Source organism: Canis aureus, chromosome 17 (assembly GCF_053574225.1).
Source record: "Canis aureus isolate CA01 chromosome 17, VMU_Caureus_v.1.0, whole genome shotgun sequence".
Classification (NCBI taxonomy): Eukaryota; Metazoa; Chordata; class Mammalia; order Carnivora; family Canidae; genus Canis; species Canis aureus.
This window is the reverse complement of record NC_135627.1, coordinates 62,141,245-62,148,972: the sequence shown is the minus strand read 5'-3', so window position 1 is coordinate 62,148,972 and position 7,728 is coordinate 62,141,245. Positions and strand designations below refer to the sequence as shown.

Genomic DNA, 7,728 nt, shown 5'->3' with positions numbered 1-7,728 from the left:
AATCCAAGAAACCACTAAGGAACTGACACCAATGCAAACACACAAGGGTTGATTTCCAAACTCGAGCTTGTGTCCAAGTACACCCAACACAGCGGAGCAGGGACTTGGACCCTGAGGTGTGTTTTAGCTTAGTTTTAAGGGCTTGTCCCAGGGTCCTCCAGAAGGGCTTCATCAATTCCTCAATTTCTGTTTACGTTTTGATTTGGGGCCTTCAAGGGTATTGAGCTCTGCTCTCATTCTAATAGGTGCTTCCAGCCCATGGCATGGGCTCAGTTTGATTCTATTGTGGGGCTTTCTAGGACATTAAGCTGTAAACTTTTGTTTTTTTCCTGTAACTGAAATAATGTAAATTTCAGCTCTTCTTCACAGGGGCCTGGGATGGCTGGGCTTGTTCGAACACTGAACTTAAAGTAGAAAGGCCTTCATTTCAAAGGCCTCTTTGCATTTTGTCCCATCCTATACAGCTCTTTCCCCCTTCCCCGGAGCTCCTAAGAGAGCAATTGCAAATGACCTCAGCTTGGCAGGGTCTGTTGGGGGACAGGACCAGGGATTTGGGATCAGGAAGAACTGGCTCGTGGGCGTCCCAGCTGTGCACCGGGATTCCATGCTGCAGACTCTTATTCCCTAAGGCTATCTTGACAACTGACTTTGTACATAGAAAAGCTCTCCTTTATCTTTAAAAGATGAGGAGCGAGTCAAAGTGTTTTTACTCTGCCCATCTGATTGCTCAGATTCCAATCTGAGACGTATTTCCTGTTAATAAGGATAATTTACTATCCGTAGTACTATGGTTAAAATATTCTGACACAAGTAATTCAGAGGGATGAGGGTTTCTCATCTCTTTCTTCACAGCTCAGTCACTCATCAGGAAATGCATCTGTATGGATTTGGAAATAATTGAGAGACATTAGTACCAATGGTCCTATTATTATGTGAAGGATTCTTCCCTGAGATTCTTCCCCTGTTTCAACTGACACTGAAACACTGTGTACTCTTTGGAAGACAAATGTCAAGGAAATAAATGTTATGCATTGCTAATTTTAAATGCAGTTGCAATATGGTGCCTATTATATTAGAAGTATTTTATCTGATTTTTGCATTTATTATCCTTTCTTGCTTTTCAGGTTGAGGAGGCATTATACGTCTTCATAAGTGTTGTTATTTCCTTCTGATATAAAATTATTACTTTGTTCCCACTGAAGGAACTCTATAAGAATAAGGCAAAAGATAATTCAACAATTCTTAAAATGTCATCACACTTGGAGACTGATTCATTTAAGTCAATTTTCAAAATAAATCTTATTTATTAGGAAAAAAACAAAGATTTATAGTGAAATTGAGAAGATAGTACAGAGCATTCGCATTCACTTGCACTCAGTTTCTCCAATTATTGATATCTTATATTAGTACGGTACAAATATTAGCTATTGAATCAAGAGTAAAAAATTCGCATTAACCAAAGACCATACTTTATTCAGATTTCCTTAGTTTTTGCTAAGTTACCATCCCTCATATCACATTCCATTTGTCCTCCTGTTTTCTTAGGCTTCTCTGGATTGTGACAGTCTTTCAGGCTTTCCTTGTTTTTGTTGAACTGGAACACTTTGAGAAGTAGAGTATTTTGTAAAATTTCCCTCATTTGGGATATGTCTTTCGTTTATCTCATGACTGAACTGTTTTTGTGGATTATATACAGAGATATACTGCCATTTTCATTATATCATATAAAGGATAGATACTATCAACATGATTTATCAGTCTTGCTATCGATCTGATCATCTTGCTGAGGTAGTGTTTCTCAGCTTTCTCCGTAGCAAACTGATTCTTTATTATTATTGTTATTAATTAATTATTATTATTATATTATCAATATTATTTTAAGTTTTTCGTATTATATTTTCTAGGAGGAAGTTACTATGTGTATTACGGAAATAAGAGTGGGAAGCTATGCTCATGAACTTGACGGTGAAATGTATGCACAAATTGTTTGAAATTCTTCTACATGGGAGATTTTTCTTCCTTCTGGGTTTTTTGTTTGTTTCTTTTTCAAAGATGCTTTCTATTTATTTGAGAGAGAGAGGAGAGAAAAAGCATGAGTGAGAGGGGCAGAGGGAGAGGGAGAAGCAGGATCCCTGCTAAACAGGTAGCCTGCCTTGGGACCTGGATCATGATCTGAGCCTAAGGCAGGAGCTTAACTGACTGAGCCACCCAGGTGCCACTCTTTCTTTTTTTCTTTCTTTTTTAATAATAAATTTATTTTTTTATTGGTGTTCAGTTTGCCATCATACAGAAGAACACCAAGTGCTCATCACCCATTCACCCCCACCGCCTGCCCTCCTCCCCTTCCATTACCCCTAGTTCATTTCCCTGAGTTAGGAGTCTATGTTCTGTCTCCCTTTCTGATATTTCTCACACATTTCTACTCCCTTCCCTTATATTTCCTTTCACTACTACCTATATTCCCCAAACGAATGAGAACATACAATATTTGTCCTTCTCCGATTGACTTACTTCACTTAGCATAATACCTTCCAGTTCCATCCACTTTGAAGCAAATGGTGGGTATTTGTCATTTCTGATGGCTGATCAAGGCCCACCTTTTCTCTCTCTTCATCTTCTGAGTCTCCTATGATATGAATGTTATTGTTTTAATAAGTGGCTGACTTCCCTATGTCTGCCTCTGTGGTCCATAGCCTTTCTTGTTTTTAAGGCTTCCACTTGGGACTGCATCTCAGTTATAACATTTTTAACAATGGCCTGACTAGATTTTAGTTCTTTTATTTCTACAGTAAGGGATTCTCTAGTTTTCTTCTGTGTTCTTTTTCCAGCCCAGCTTCTATCTTTATAATCATTGTTTTAAACTGTAGTTAGACATCATATATGTGTATTGATGGACTTCCTGGTGTGAGTACTACCTCATGTTATTTTATGGAGGTGAATTTCTCCATCTCATTACTTTTTCCAGAAAAGAAAATGGGAAGAAAAAGAAAACCAAGAAAAACAATAACAACTGCCCTCGAAAAAAAACCACCAAATTATTTTGGCCTGCTTGTTAAAAGATTCTAAATCCCAAAATATGAAACAAAATTAAAGTAACATGAAAGTAAAAATAAGAAATATATAAGGTACATACATAAAAATTAAATAAGGCAATTAATAAAAAAGAATCAAAGAAAATAAATCAAAATAAAGCACAAAGTACAAAGGAAGCTAGACCCTACTTTCCAGGCAGAGCTGAAGCTCTGCAGCCTCAGTGGTCCAACAACTTGGTGGCAGTGAGTGGTCTGTGCCGGGTCTGGGGATGGGCTGTGGCGCTGATTATCAGGTGCACATCTGCCTGGTAGATGGAACTGAGGGGTGAGAGGCGGGTTGGGCATCAGCATCTCTGGAGTCTAGCAGGAGGCGCTCTGCTGCTCCCTGAGACCTGACCCTGATGGGCGGGATGCGGGGTCTCTGGGTCCTCTGGCTCTGGGGCTGAGCATACTGCCCCCCAGTCTGCAGGGGCCTCCACAGAAGAGCCCCCAAGCCCCCGGGTCTCCGCTGCTTCTCTCAGAACCCTGTGTTCACTCTACCTGCGTCCGAGCATCTTTTGTTTTTGTTTTTTTATCTCAGACTGTTGTGCCCAAGATTGCGAATCTGAGAAACCACCGAGAAGCCGACAGCGATGAAAACACACGAGGGTTTACTTACAAGCTCGAGCTTGTGTCCAATTATACCCGACAGAGCGGAGCAGGGAGTTGGACCCCGAGGTAGGTTTTAGCTTAGTTTTAAGGGCTTGTCTCTTGGACCTCCAGGAGGGCTGGAGCAATTCCTCAATTTCTGTTTACATTTTGATATGGGGCCTTCAAGGGATTGAGCCCTCTTCCCATTCTAATAGGGACTTCCTGCCCTTGGCCTGGGCTCAGTTTTGATTCTATTGTGGGGCTTTCTAGGTCATTAAGCTGTAAACTTTTGTTTTTTTTCCTGTAACTGAAGTAATGTAAAATTCAGCTCTTCTTCACAGGAGCCTGGGATGGCTGGGCATGTGCTAACACTGAATTTAAATTGGAATGGCCTTAATTTTCTAGGCCTCCATGTGTCCTGTCCCATCCTATCTAGATCCTTCCCCCTTCCCCAGAGCTCCTAAAAGAGCCATTGCAAATGACCTCAGCATGGCATCCTGTGTTGGGGGACAGGCCCAGGGATTTGGGATCAGGAAGACCTGGAGCACGAGCGTCCTAGCTGTGCAGAGGGGTTCGATGCTGCAGACTCTTATTCCCTAAGGCTATCTTGACAACTGTCTTTCTACATGGAAAACCTCTCTTTTGTCTTTAAAAGATGAGGAGCGAGTTAAAGCATTTTTTCTCAGCGCATCTCATTGTTGAGATTCCAATCTGAGACGTATTTCCTGTTAATAAGGATAATTTACTACTATCCGTAGTACTATGGTTAAAATATTCTGACACAAGTAATTCAGAGGGATGAGGGTTTCTCATCTCTTTCTTCACAGTTCAGTCACTCATCAGGAAATGCATCTTTATGGATTTGGAAGATCTGAGAGACATTAGTACCAATGGTCCTATTATTATGTGAAGGATTCATCCCTGAGATTCTTCCCCTATTTCAACTGACCCTGAAACACTGTGAACTCTTTGGAAGACAAATGTCAAGGAAATAAATGTTATGCATTGCTAAATTTAAATGCACTTGCAATATGGTGTCTATTATACTAGAATTATTTTTATCTGATTTTTGTTATTTATTATCCGTTCCTGCTTTTCAGGTTGAGGAGGCATTATACGTGTTCATAAGTGTTTTTCTTTCCTTCTGATCTAAAATTCTTACTTTGTTTCCATCAAAGGAGCTCTTTAAGAATAAGGCAAAAGTTAATTCAACTATTCTTAAAATGTCTTCACACTTGGAGCCTGATTCATTTAAGTCAATTTTCAAAATAAATCTTATTTATTAGGAAAAAAACAAAGATTTATAGGGAAATTGAGAAGATAGTACAGTGCATTCACATACACTTGCACTCAATTTCTCCAATTATTGATATCTTATATTAGTACGGTACAAAGATTAGCTAATGAATCAATATTAAAACAGTCGCATTAATCAAAGACCATATTATGTTCAGATTTCCTTAGGTTTTGCTAAGTTACCAACCCTCATATCACATTCCGTTTGTCCTCCTGTTTTCTTAGGCTCCTCTGGATTGTGACAGTCTTTCAGCCTTTCCTTGTTTTTGTTGAACTGGAACACTTTGAGAAGTAGAGTATTTTGTAAAATTTCCCTCAGTTGAGACATGTCTGTTGTTTATCTCATGATTGAACTGTTTTTGTGGATTATATACAGAGATATACTGCCATTTTTATTATATCATATAAAGGATAGATACTATCAACATGATTTATCAGTCTTGGTATCGATCTGATCATCTTGCTGAGGTAGTTTTTGTCAGCTTTCTCCATAGTAAACTGATTCATTATTGTTATTATTATTATTATTATTATTATATTATCATTATTATTTTAGGTTTTTCTAAATATATTTTGTAGAGGAAAGTTACTTTGTGTATTGCACACTTAAGAGTGGGAAGCTATGCTCATGAACTTGTGGGTGGAATGTCTGCACAAATTGTTTGAAATTCTTCTACATGGGAGATTTCTCTTCCTTCTGGGTTTGTTTGTTTCTTTTTCAAAGATGTTATTTATTTATAGGAGAGAGAGAGGAGAAAAACATTAGTGATACGGGCAGAGGGAGAGGGAGAAGCAGGTTCACTGCTGAACAGGGAGCCTGCCTTGGGACCTGGATCATGATCTGTGCCTAAGTCAGAAGCGTAACTGAGCCACCCTAGTGCCACTCTTTCTTTCTTTATTTTTTTTTAAATAATAAATTTATTTTTTATTGGTGTTCAGTTTGCCAAATCAGAATAACACCCAGTGCTCATCCCGTCTAGTGCCCCCCTCAGTTCCCGTCACCCATTTACCCTCAACCCTGCCCTCCTCCCCTTCAGTCACCCCTAGTTCAATTCCAAGTTAGGAGTCTTTACGTTCTGCCTCCCTTTCTGATATTTCCAACATATTTCTACTCCCTTCTCTTATATTCCCTTTCACTATTACCTATATTTCCAAATGAATGAGAACATACAATGTTTGTCCTTCTCCGATTGTCCTACTTCACTCAGCATAATACCTTCCAGTTCCATCCACCTTGAAGCAAATGGTGGGTATTTGTCATTTCTGATGGCTGAGTAAAGCCCACCTTTTCTCTCTCTTCATCTTCTGAGTCTCCTATGATATGAATGTTATTGTTTTAATAAGTGGCTAACTTCCCTACGTCTGCCTCTGTCATCCATAACCTTTCTTGTTTTGAAGGCTTCCAGTTGGGACTGCATCTCAGTTATAGCATTTTTAACGTTGGACTGACTTGATTTTAGTTCTTTTATTTCTACAGTAAGGGATTCTCTAGTTTTCTTCTGTGCTCTTTTTCCAGCCCAGCTGCTAACTTTATAATCATTGTTTTAAACTGTAGTTAGATACCATATATGTTTATTGATGAACTTCCTGGCTGTGAGTACTACCTCATGTTATTTTATGATGGAGAATTTCTCCATCTCATTATTTTTTCCAGAAAAGAAAGAAGGAAGAAAAAGAAAACCAAGAAAAACAATAACAACTGCCCTCCAAAAAAAACACCAATTTATTTTGGCCTGCTTGTTAAAAGATTCTAAATCCCAAAATATGAAACACAATTAAACTACCATAAAAGTAAAAATAAGAAATATATAAGGTACATACATAAAATTAAAATAAGGCAATTAATAAAAAAGAATCAAAGAAAATAATTGAAATTAGAGCAGAAACTACAAAGGAATAGACCCTACTTTCCAGGTAGAGCTGAAGCTCTGAAGCCTCTGTGGTCTAACAACTTGGTGGCACCGAATGGTCTGTGTGGGGTCTGGGGATGGGCCTTGGCGCTGATTGTCAGGTGCACATCTGCCTGGGAGTTGCACCTGCGGGGGTCAGAGGTGGGGTGGGCATCAGTGCCTCTGGGCTACAGCGGGCGGCGCTGTGCAGCTCCCTGAGTCCTGAATGTGATGGGCAGGATGCCGGTGGGGACGCTGGGTCCGCTGGCTCTGGGGCTGAGCATCCCGCCCCCCAGTCTGCTGGGGCCTCCACAGAAGAGCCCCGAAGCCCCCGGGTCTCCGCTGCTTCTCTCAGAACCCTGTGTTCACTCTACCTGCGTCCGAGCTTCTTTTGTTTGTTTGTTTTTTTTTTAATCTCAGACTGTTGTGCCCAAGATTGCGAATCTGAGAAATCACCGAGAAGCCAACACCAATGCAAACACACGAGGGTTTATTTACAAGCTTGAACTTGTGTCCAAGTATACCCGACAGAGCGGAGCAGGGACTTGGACCCCGAGGTGGGTATTAGCTTATTTTTAAGGGCTGGTCTCGGGGAATTCCTGAAGGGCTGGTGTAATTCCTCAAGTTCTGTTTACATTTTGGTATGGGGCTGTCAAGGGCATTGAGATCTGTTCTAATAGGGGCTTCCTGCCCTTCGCCTGGGCTCAGTTTTTATTCTATTGTGGGGCTTGCTGTGTCCTGACAATGAGCATTCAGGAAAGAAATGATGGACGTGACTCCCTTCTCAGGAGCATCACAGAGAATAAATAATGAGACTGAACCAAAAGAGCACAAGACTTGTGCACTGAGCCATACCAGGCTCTGGGAGGCCGTCCTGGGCT

At 40.3% G+C, this 7,728-nt stretch overlaps 1 long non-coding RNA gene across 1 annotated transcript; it reads left to right on the top strand.

The window, feature by feature from the left end:
* Positions 1 to 1,903: 1,903 nt before the first annotated feature.
* Positions 1,904 to 7,398, top strand: LOC144287599 (uncharacterized). Its single transcript, XR_013355379.1, has 3 exons — positions 1,904 to 1,972; positions 3,613 to 3,749; positions 7,268 to 7,398. It is a non-coding gene; the product is annotated as an uncharacterized LOC144287599 (long non-coding RNA).
* Positions 7,399 to 7,728: the final 330 nt, after the last annotated feature.